Source organism: Cyprinodon tularosa, unplaced genomic scaffold, assembly GCF_016077235.1.
Source record: "Cyprinodon tularosa strain WSP-4 unplaced genomic scaffold, ASM1607723v1 ctg1106, whole genome shotgun sequence".
NCBI classification, from domain to species: Eukaryota; Metazoa; Chordata; class Actinopteri; order Cyprinodontiformes; family Cyprinodontidae; genus Cyprinodon; species Cyprinodon tularosa.
In genome coordinates this window covers 129,418-137,759 of record NW_024037901.1, presented here as the reverse complement: position 1 = coordinate 137,759, position 8,342 = coordinate 129,418, and positions in this window count along the sequence as shown.

The following is an 8,342-nucleotide window of genomic DNA, read 5'->3' as shown; positions in this document are numbered from 1 at the left end:
CGAACGGTTCCCGAATGGGAGCGATACGAAAAAGTCTGTTTTTTTTGAATTTTCAGTTCGGATTTTCAGAGAGCTCTCATTGGATTTCTGTTGGGGAAGTGTGGACTTCTTCGTGGTCTGGGCCAAACTGTCGGAAAACCGTAAATGCCACACAAATTAGGGTTACATTTTCTGAATCCTGACAAAAATCCCTACATTTTGATGTAAAATTTGTCTAGATAGAGTAAAAGATGAGCGAGTGAGTTGAAGCTGTTCGGCATGAGTGAAATGTTTGAAAACGCTAGAGTGGCACACTCTAGCTGCTGAACATTCCGTCCATAGACTTCCATTATAAATTTGAAAATCTTAAAATTTTCTTCTAAAGTTTGAAGCTTCACTGAAGCAAAACTGTAAAAGTTAGCAAAAAGCTGAGTTAAACAGTAATAGCAGAAAGATACGGAAACATTTTAAAAGTTGAATGGTGTTTCTAGCTGAAAGTATGCTGAAGTAGTTAAAGGGCAAAGTAGCTAAAGTTTTAGCAGAATTTTTGAAGTTTTACATGCATTTCAATGGGGCAAAAAATCGCAGAAAAAGCTGAATATCGCGAAAACTACAAACAACATCTTTACCAAAAGTCATAGCAGATTTCTCCTGAACAAGCTGAACGTTTTGATACCAAATTTGTTTAAATCAGCTGAAAACTGTTGAACTAGTTAAACGAAGAAAAACCTACGGAATAATAATAATAATAATAATAAAGAAAAACAGAAAAACAATAAGTGGGAATGCATAAGCATTCCCACTTGATAATAAAGAAAAACAGAAAAACAATAAGTGGGAATGCATAAGCATTCCCACTTGATTACGATGTTTGTGTAGCTCATATCTTGCAGCTAGCGGTTAGCTCGCTAAGCTACGTCTTTTCTTACCTTGATAGCTGTGGATATATTCTTCGTGGAAGAACTTGTATCCCCTCACAGATTTGTTGGTGGGGGAATTCGCCGCAGCGATTTCCTCCGCATCCGCAAAAGAAAGTGTTGGCAAACTAAGTAAGGATGACGAAAAGCACCGGAGGAGAGACATTTTTCAGAGTAAAACAGGAAGTGCTCCAGCCCTTTCAGACGCAACTTCCGGTTGTCGTGAAAAAGGTCTATTCACAACATGTCTCAAGGCACTTAAAAGTTCACCAGATCATTCAGTCAATTTAATTCCGTTTTCTATCTAAGAAAAAACAGTTGATTGCATTATCCCATTGACTCGGATGCAATCCCTCACACTAAGCATGCTTGTAGCGACAGTGGAGAGGACAACCTCCCTTTTAACAGGAAGAAACCTGCAGCAGAACCAGGCTCAGTGTGAGCGGCCATCTGCCGAGGCTGACTGGGGTTCAAGGAGACAGAAGCAGAGATACAAAAAACAGCTGTAAAAGGCGGCCTGGTCCAGGAAACACACACAGCCAGGCAGACGAGCTCTGAGCAAACTTCCATGTCAGAGGATTAGAAACAGACGTGTTCAGCAACTGTTTCACCTGCAGTTTATTTCTAACCTTGACACTGATGTTCAATTATAAACTAACATTTGCATTCTAGTGTAATAATGTTACTGACAAGCAAGGCTGTTTAAAAAAAATAAGAAATCTAATCCATTAAACTGTAGCTGATGATTACAGTGATTCTAGCCATGGGCCTACACTGTGCTTTCAGCAGGGATGAAACTCATCTAGGTACAGTAAGCAGTACCCTTTGATGCTCATCTATCTTCTCCTCCATGTTCAAGAGCTCTTATTCGAAATGATATATGAGGGTGCCCCCTCTGAACACAGGAATAGTTAATATAGGCAGGCTAAACAGTTTTTAAGACATAAGAGTTTCTGAAAACACTGTTGTGCCTTAAGGCTCCTCCTTGTTGCTATGTGGTTGTATCAATTTAAATTTGATTGCCTAGATTTATGTGTCTCTTGTCTGTCTGTGAGACTAAAATATCTCAATGTAAACTCAGATGTGAGGTAAATTCTTCATGATGAGATTTTAATGCTTTCAAAATCATTTAAGATCAGTTACACTTCATTTTCCTTCAAAAGTTGGTTCTATTTTAAAGCAGATGCTTTAGCGGGAAAGGTAGGTCTTCTTTACCTATAGGCAGAGGGAGAAAGCAGAAATTTATGTAAATGAAAAATGATCAGACTTCCTTCTTTGAGAGAAAATACATTTTCTTGTTCAGAAATATGTGTGTAAACAGTTTTTTTCTTCAGATAAGTCACCTAACAGCTTGTTAAAATCCTGCATCGGTTTTTAGCCTCGTTACCCATTAGCTGTTGCATCTGACGGTTTCCCTCTGTTAGCTTGGAAAGGTTGGAGCCATTTAAGTTAATGGCACATTGCAACTTTTCGTTGTCCCTTTAACTGTGACTTGTAGTGTCTTGCTTTTCTAAACTGTAGATGGATTATAATTGTCCAGGTTCATTTTTAGAAAGCAACTGATTCCAGAGTCTGAGATGTTTCCAGAGTCTTGTTAACATCTTCACATCCACTGACATCTAAAGTGTAGAAATATCTTTTTTAGGTGATGCTTGTTTCAAACTTGATTCACCCAAACAAGTCTGAAGTTTTTAACAAATTTAGATAGTCCCATCCTTGGACAAATTCGTAAAACAAAGGTTTATTTATTTTGTTTCCTTAAGGAGACAAACCTCTTATCATTGGCCTGAGGCACATGTAACTGAATCTTTAAGATTCCTCTTAGTGTTGAATAAAGTCATTCCCCTTTCTTCCCTTTTGATTTCAGTCAATTGATGGGGTGTCAGCACCCCTATATGGTTGTTGACCCGCTATTGTTTGTTCATTTCTTTATTTTTATTTTTCCAGCATTTAAATGTCATTACACTGTCACAAATACTCTCTGCATTTAACCCATCCACTTGGGGCGCAGTGGGCTGCTATTTGCAGCACCCGGGGAGCAGGGTGGAGTTAAGGGTCTTTCTCTGGGACCCAGAGTGACAGTCTGTTGGAGTGGGTTTCGAACTCACTACCTCAGAATTCCAAGCTCTATGCTCTAACTACTAGGCCACCACTCCCCATCTACGTCTTGGTGGCATTTTGTGACATTTGGTCATGGCAGCAGGTCCAGTTCAGATATCATCAGCGATGGTCCTCCTGAAGGCCTCGGGCTGACTCCTCACTGTCCCGCAGTAACCTGCCCTCACCCAGATATCTTCCTGGTTGGCAGAATTGAGAGGGTTCTCCAAGGGGGATTACCCACTGCACCAAACCTTATGTGAAGAGTTCAGACTACACCAAAGTGAGCTCTGAAGCTGAGATGAACTGGGGTCCGTTTCGCAAAGCAGGTGTAACAAATTCAGATTGCTATCCGCAACTCTAAACTGACCTAGCCTAAAGTGGGGAACTCTAAGTGTTCGGTTTCAAAAAAGGCTGCTATCAATTAGTTCAATATTTTTTAACTAGATCCACTCAGAGTTATGCGCGTCTGCCAAAAGTATGAAAAGCCATTATCAGTGGAGCACTGATTCGACGAGTCACCATGACAACAGGCAACAAGAAGTGTCTATTTCATCCCACTGGAACTAGAGATTTTAATGCAGAAATGCAAAACTATAGAATACAAAAGGAAAATGTGTTTAAAAGACAGAGAAACAGCGCTACAGCTACAAAGGAGAGGAAGATGGTGAAGGAGAAGTTTGTTGTTTCCTGATAATGCGAAAGTTTATGTGAAGCAGGCCAATTTTATATTTATTAAAAGCAATCCTCTCTGTTGTTCCATTTGTAGATCACTAAAATAAGATTCTTCCTGATCAAAATCAGACTCCTAGACCTAACTAGGTCCCAACTGTGATCGCCCATATGCCTTGCCAAATCCTCCTGGTGTTGCTGGCATCATGGAAGAGATCCTGGATCTTTAGCTGTGGTTCTGGTTTGCTGATCTGATGGCACGGCTCAAGTTGGCACATGCTGTCCTCGGTGCTTCTCTATCACCAGACTTGAAAGATGAGTTCTGTGCTTTTAGCAATTTCCGGACCTCCCCATTCATCCAGGGTCGTTGGTTGACCTGGGTGGTGATGTTCTTTGTGATGCCGAATTCTTCAATGCATTTGTTGACGTAGGCTGACACAGTCATGGCATACTCACCTATATTTATTTTGTTGTCATAGGTTGCTGCAAATTTGAACATGTACCAGGTAGTTTCTCCATGGCTCCCTCAGACCACACTCTGACCTCCATATTTGATGGTTTAGCCTTGATTAGCTGGGGCCTGTATGCAGGATTTAGCATGACAGAAAGGTGATCTGATGACCCAAAGTGGGGGCAGGGAGCTGCTCTGAATGCATCTTCGATGTTAGAGTAGGCTATATATAAAATGTTTTGACCCCGAGTTGCAAAATCCATATATTGGTAAAAATGAGGGAGCACAGTCTTCAAATTAACCTGGTTAAATTCCCCAGCAATGATAAGCTGTTAAGGAGCTGTTGTCAGGTTGTGCTGTTTAGACCATGGACAGATGAAATGAAATGAACCTGGATTCAGAGTGTTGTTAGACAAAGGCCTAACTGGCAGTCCATTAACAGCAAGACCAAATTATGAAATAACAACAAAAATCTACTTTCAGACTCATTTTAGTAGATATCCATGAAAATTTGTGATCTTTGTAATACCTTAAGCTTAGTTTATTTAAGTTTATTTCTTTGTATAAGATAATATAAATCACATTTCACATTACAACCAGCTTCCTTCTACAACCATACTAACATGTTCCTTGTTTGTTCCCTTTTATGTCTTTAGTCCTCTTTCTCTCCTAGATGAATACCATATTCAACAAGTGGGTTGACATTTATTATGGATTTTGTTTTCGTTGCTTAGGAAAAGAAATTGTCTCAAATTACAAACACTTAAAATGTCATGATAGTGTTTTCGTGGCACCTTTTACATTTACTGTGAAATTAAGTTATGGAAATGATTGTGATAAGCGTTTTGGCATAAAACCACCAGCTGCTTCACTGATTAAATGTTAAACTACTTATGTATCTTTTTTCCCAAGTAAATAATCATATGCTTCATCATGCACACATTTCAGTGGTACATTTACCACATATTAAAATGCAGGATGATGTGTTTTCCAGCAACATACTGGCCTTTTTCTGACTTGGTTTATAATGGGAGACAAAATATGTATCACGTTTTTTAGATAAATTCTTAGTTTATTAAACCTGATTTTAGTGATAGAGTGATTTTAGTGAGGCCCTCTGAACTCAGTGGGAGGTTTCAGGTGAGAAACAGAAGGATCCTAACTAAATTAACATCTCTGTTGGATAATGTCTCCCACCCCATGCATGAAGCTTTTGCAGAACTGGAGAGCTCCTTCAGTGACATACTGCTGCACTCTGACACTGGAAGTAAAAGTACAAAAAATGTTTGATTTGATAAAGACAGTCCACATAGTTTCATGTCTGAACTGAATAACAAAAAAAAAACTCTGGAAATAAAAATGTAAAATATGACTTTGGTGGTATAGATTGGAAGTTTTTTCTAGTTAATACAGGACTCTGGCATGAGGTAGATGAGAAAATGACACAGCCTTAGCAAGGAGTGTAAAGTTGAAACAAAAAACAAACCATTTTGTCACGTGCAAGTGTTGCTGCCTGTATTCCTGGAAGTTTACATTTCCTTGGAAAAACTATGGTGGCTGAGGGTGCAAAAACACCTTGCAAATAAATGCATTCAAAGCTAATTTAAGATGCGTTGCAAACTCTAAATTTAGATAAGCAAACACAAAAGTGAGACTAGCAATCTCAAAATGAGACTAGTACTTAAAAACATGCAAAGATAAAGCACAGAAATCAGGTAATCCCAGAAAATAGTGAAATGCGAAGTGCAACTAAGATCCAAATACTAAACCTGCAGCAAACCTCATTGATGATGCAAACCAATAAAAAGTGGCAATAAGAACTGTTAAGAACAGCTTCCAACTGGTATCAAAAAAGGGCAGTGCTGTATATCACTAGAGTGAGATGGTCATCCATTAATTTAGGAACAGACTATTAGTAAGGCTATAAAAGGGATTCTATGAGATTAATGAAATCATAGTGCGATCTATGCTCTAGTACAATATGTGTTGATGTTCATCTTCCCTTTTGGGTCTGGAGCATTTCTGTTTAGCAGAGCTAGTTTTTAGTTTTTCCTTCATTTGTTTGCAGCATTTTTTTTTTTTTTTTGCATGTGCTTTTTGTGTTAGCATCATTTATCCATTTTCTGTTTGGGGCATTTTCTTTTGCTTCATTTCCCTAATAAAGGGCCCCCGACTCCATACTCCTGGAGCACCCCCCACAGGGCAGCACGAGGGACACGGTCGAATGCCTTCTCCAAGTCCACAAAACACATGTGGACTGGTTGGGCAAACTCCCAAGAACCCTCAAGCACCCCGCAGAGGGTGTAGAGCTGGTCCACTGTTCCACGGCCAGGACGAAAACCACACTGCTCCTCCTGCAGCCGAGGTTCGACAATCAGCCGGACTCTCCTCTCCAGCACCCTGGCATAGACCTTTCCGGGGAGGCTGAGAAGTGTGATTCCCCGATAGTTGGAACACACCCTCCGGTCCCCCTTCTTATGGAGGGGAACCACCACCCCAGTCTGCCAATCCAGGGGGACTGTTCCCGACCTCCACGCGATGCTGAATAGACGTGTCAACCATGACAGCCCAACAACATCCAGAGCTTTAAGATACTCAGGACGGATCTCGTCCACCCCCGAAGCCTTGCCACCGTGGAGTTTTTGACCACCTCGGTGATTTCAGCCTGGGTGATGAACGAATCCAGCCCCAAGCACCCCGTCTCTTCTTCCCCCATGGAAGGCGTGTCTGTCGGGTTGAGGAGATCCTCAAAGTATTCCTTCCACCGCCCGACAATATCCTCCTTCAAGGTCAGCAGCTCCCCACTCCCACTGAAAACCGTGTTAGCGAAGCACTGCTTTCCCCTCCGGAGGCGCCGGACGGTTTGCCAGAATCGCTTTGAGGCCAACCGATAGTCTTTTTCCATGGCCTCTCCGAACTCCTCCCAGGCCCGAGATTTTGCCTCTGCAACCGCCCGGGCCGCGACACGCTTGGCCTCACGGTACCTGCTTGCTGCTTCAGGGGTCCCACAAGCCAGCCAAGCTCGATAAGACTCCTTCTTCAGCTTGACAGCATCCCTTACTATCGGTGTCCACCACCGGGTTCGGGGATTGCCACCACGACAGGCACCGCAAACCTTACGGCCACAGCTACGGGCAGCCGCATCGACAATAGAGGCAGAGAACACAGCCCATTCGGACTCCATGTCTCCAACCTCCCTCGGAACCTGAGAGAAGCGCTCCCGGAGGTGGGAGTTGAACATGTCCCTGACCGAGGGTTCCACCAGACGTTCCCAGCAGACCCTCACTACACGTTTGGGCCTGCCGAGTCTTTCAGGCTTCCTCCTCTTCCAGCGTATCCAGCTCACCACCAGGTGGTGGTCGGTGGACAGCTCCGCCCCTCTCTTCACCCGAATGTCCAAGACATGCGGCCGAAGATCAGAAGATACGACTACAAAGTCGATCATCGACCTTCGGCCTAGGGTGTCCTGGTGCCAGGTGCACCGATGGACATCCTTATGCTTGAACATGGTGTTCATTATGGACAATCCATGACTTGCACAGAAGTCCAATAATGAGACACCACTCAGGTTCAGAGCTGGGGGCCCGTTCCTCCCGACCACGCCCCTCCAGGTGTCACTGTCGTTTCCCACGTGGGCGTTGAAGTCTCCCAGCAGAATGATGGAATCCCCGGGAGGGGCGCTTTCTAACACCCTCCCCAAGGATGCTAAGAAGGCCTGGTACTCTGTACTGCCGTTCGGCCCATAGGCCGAAACAACTGTCAGAGTCCTCCCTTCGACCCGAAGGCGAAGGGATGCGACCCTCTCATCTACCGGGGTGAACTCCAACACGAGACGGCTGAGCTGAGGGGAGACAAGCAGCCCCACCCCCGCCCTCCGTCTCTCCCCGCGGGTCACTCCAGAGTAGAAGAGAGTCCAGCCTCTCTCAAGGAGCTGGGTTCCAGAGCCCTGACTGTGCGTAGAGGTGAGCCCAACTATTTCTAGCCGGTATCGCTCCACCTCCCGCACAAGCTCGGGCTCCTTCCCCGCCAGTGAGGTGACGTTCCACGTCCCCAGAGCCAGTCTAAGCGCCCGCGGATCAGGTCGCCGAGGTCTCCGCCTCTGACTGCCGCCCAATCCTCTATGCACCGGTCCCTCATGGTTCCCCCTGCAGGTGGTGGGCCCACTGGGGGATGGCCTCGCGTCGCTCCTTCGGGCTGGGCCCGGCCGGGCCCCGCGAGGAAGAGCC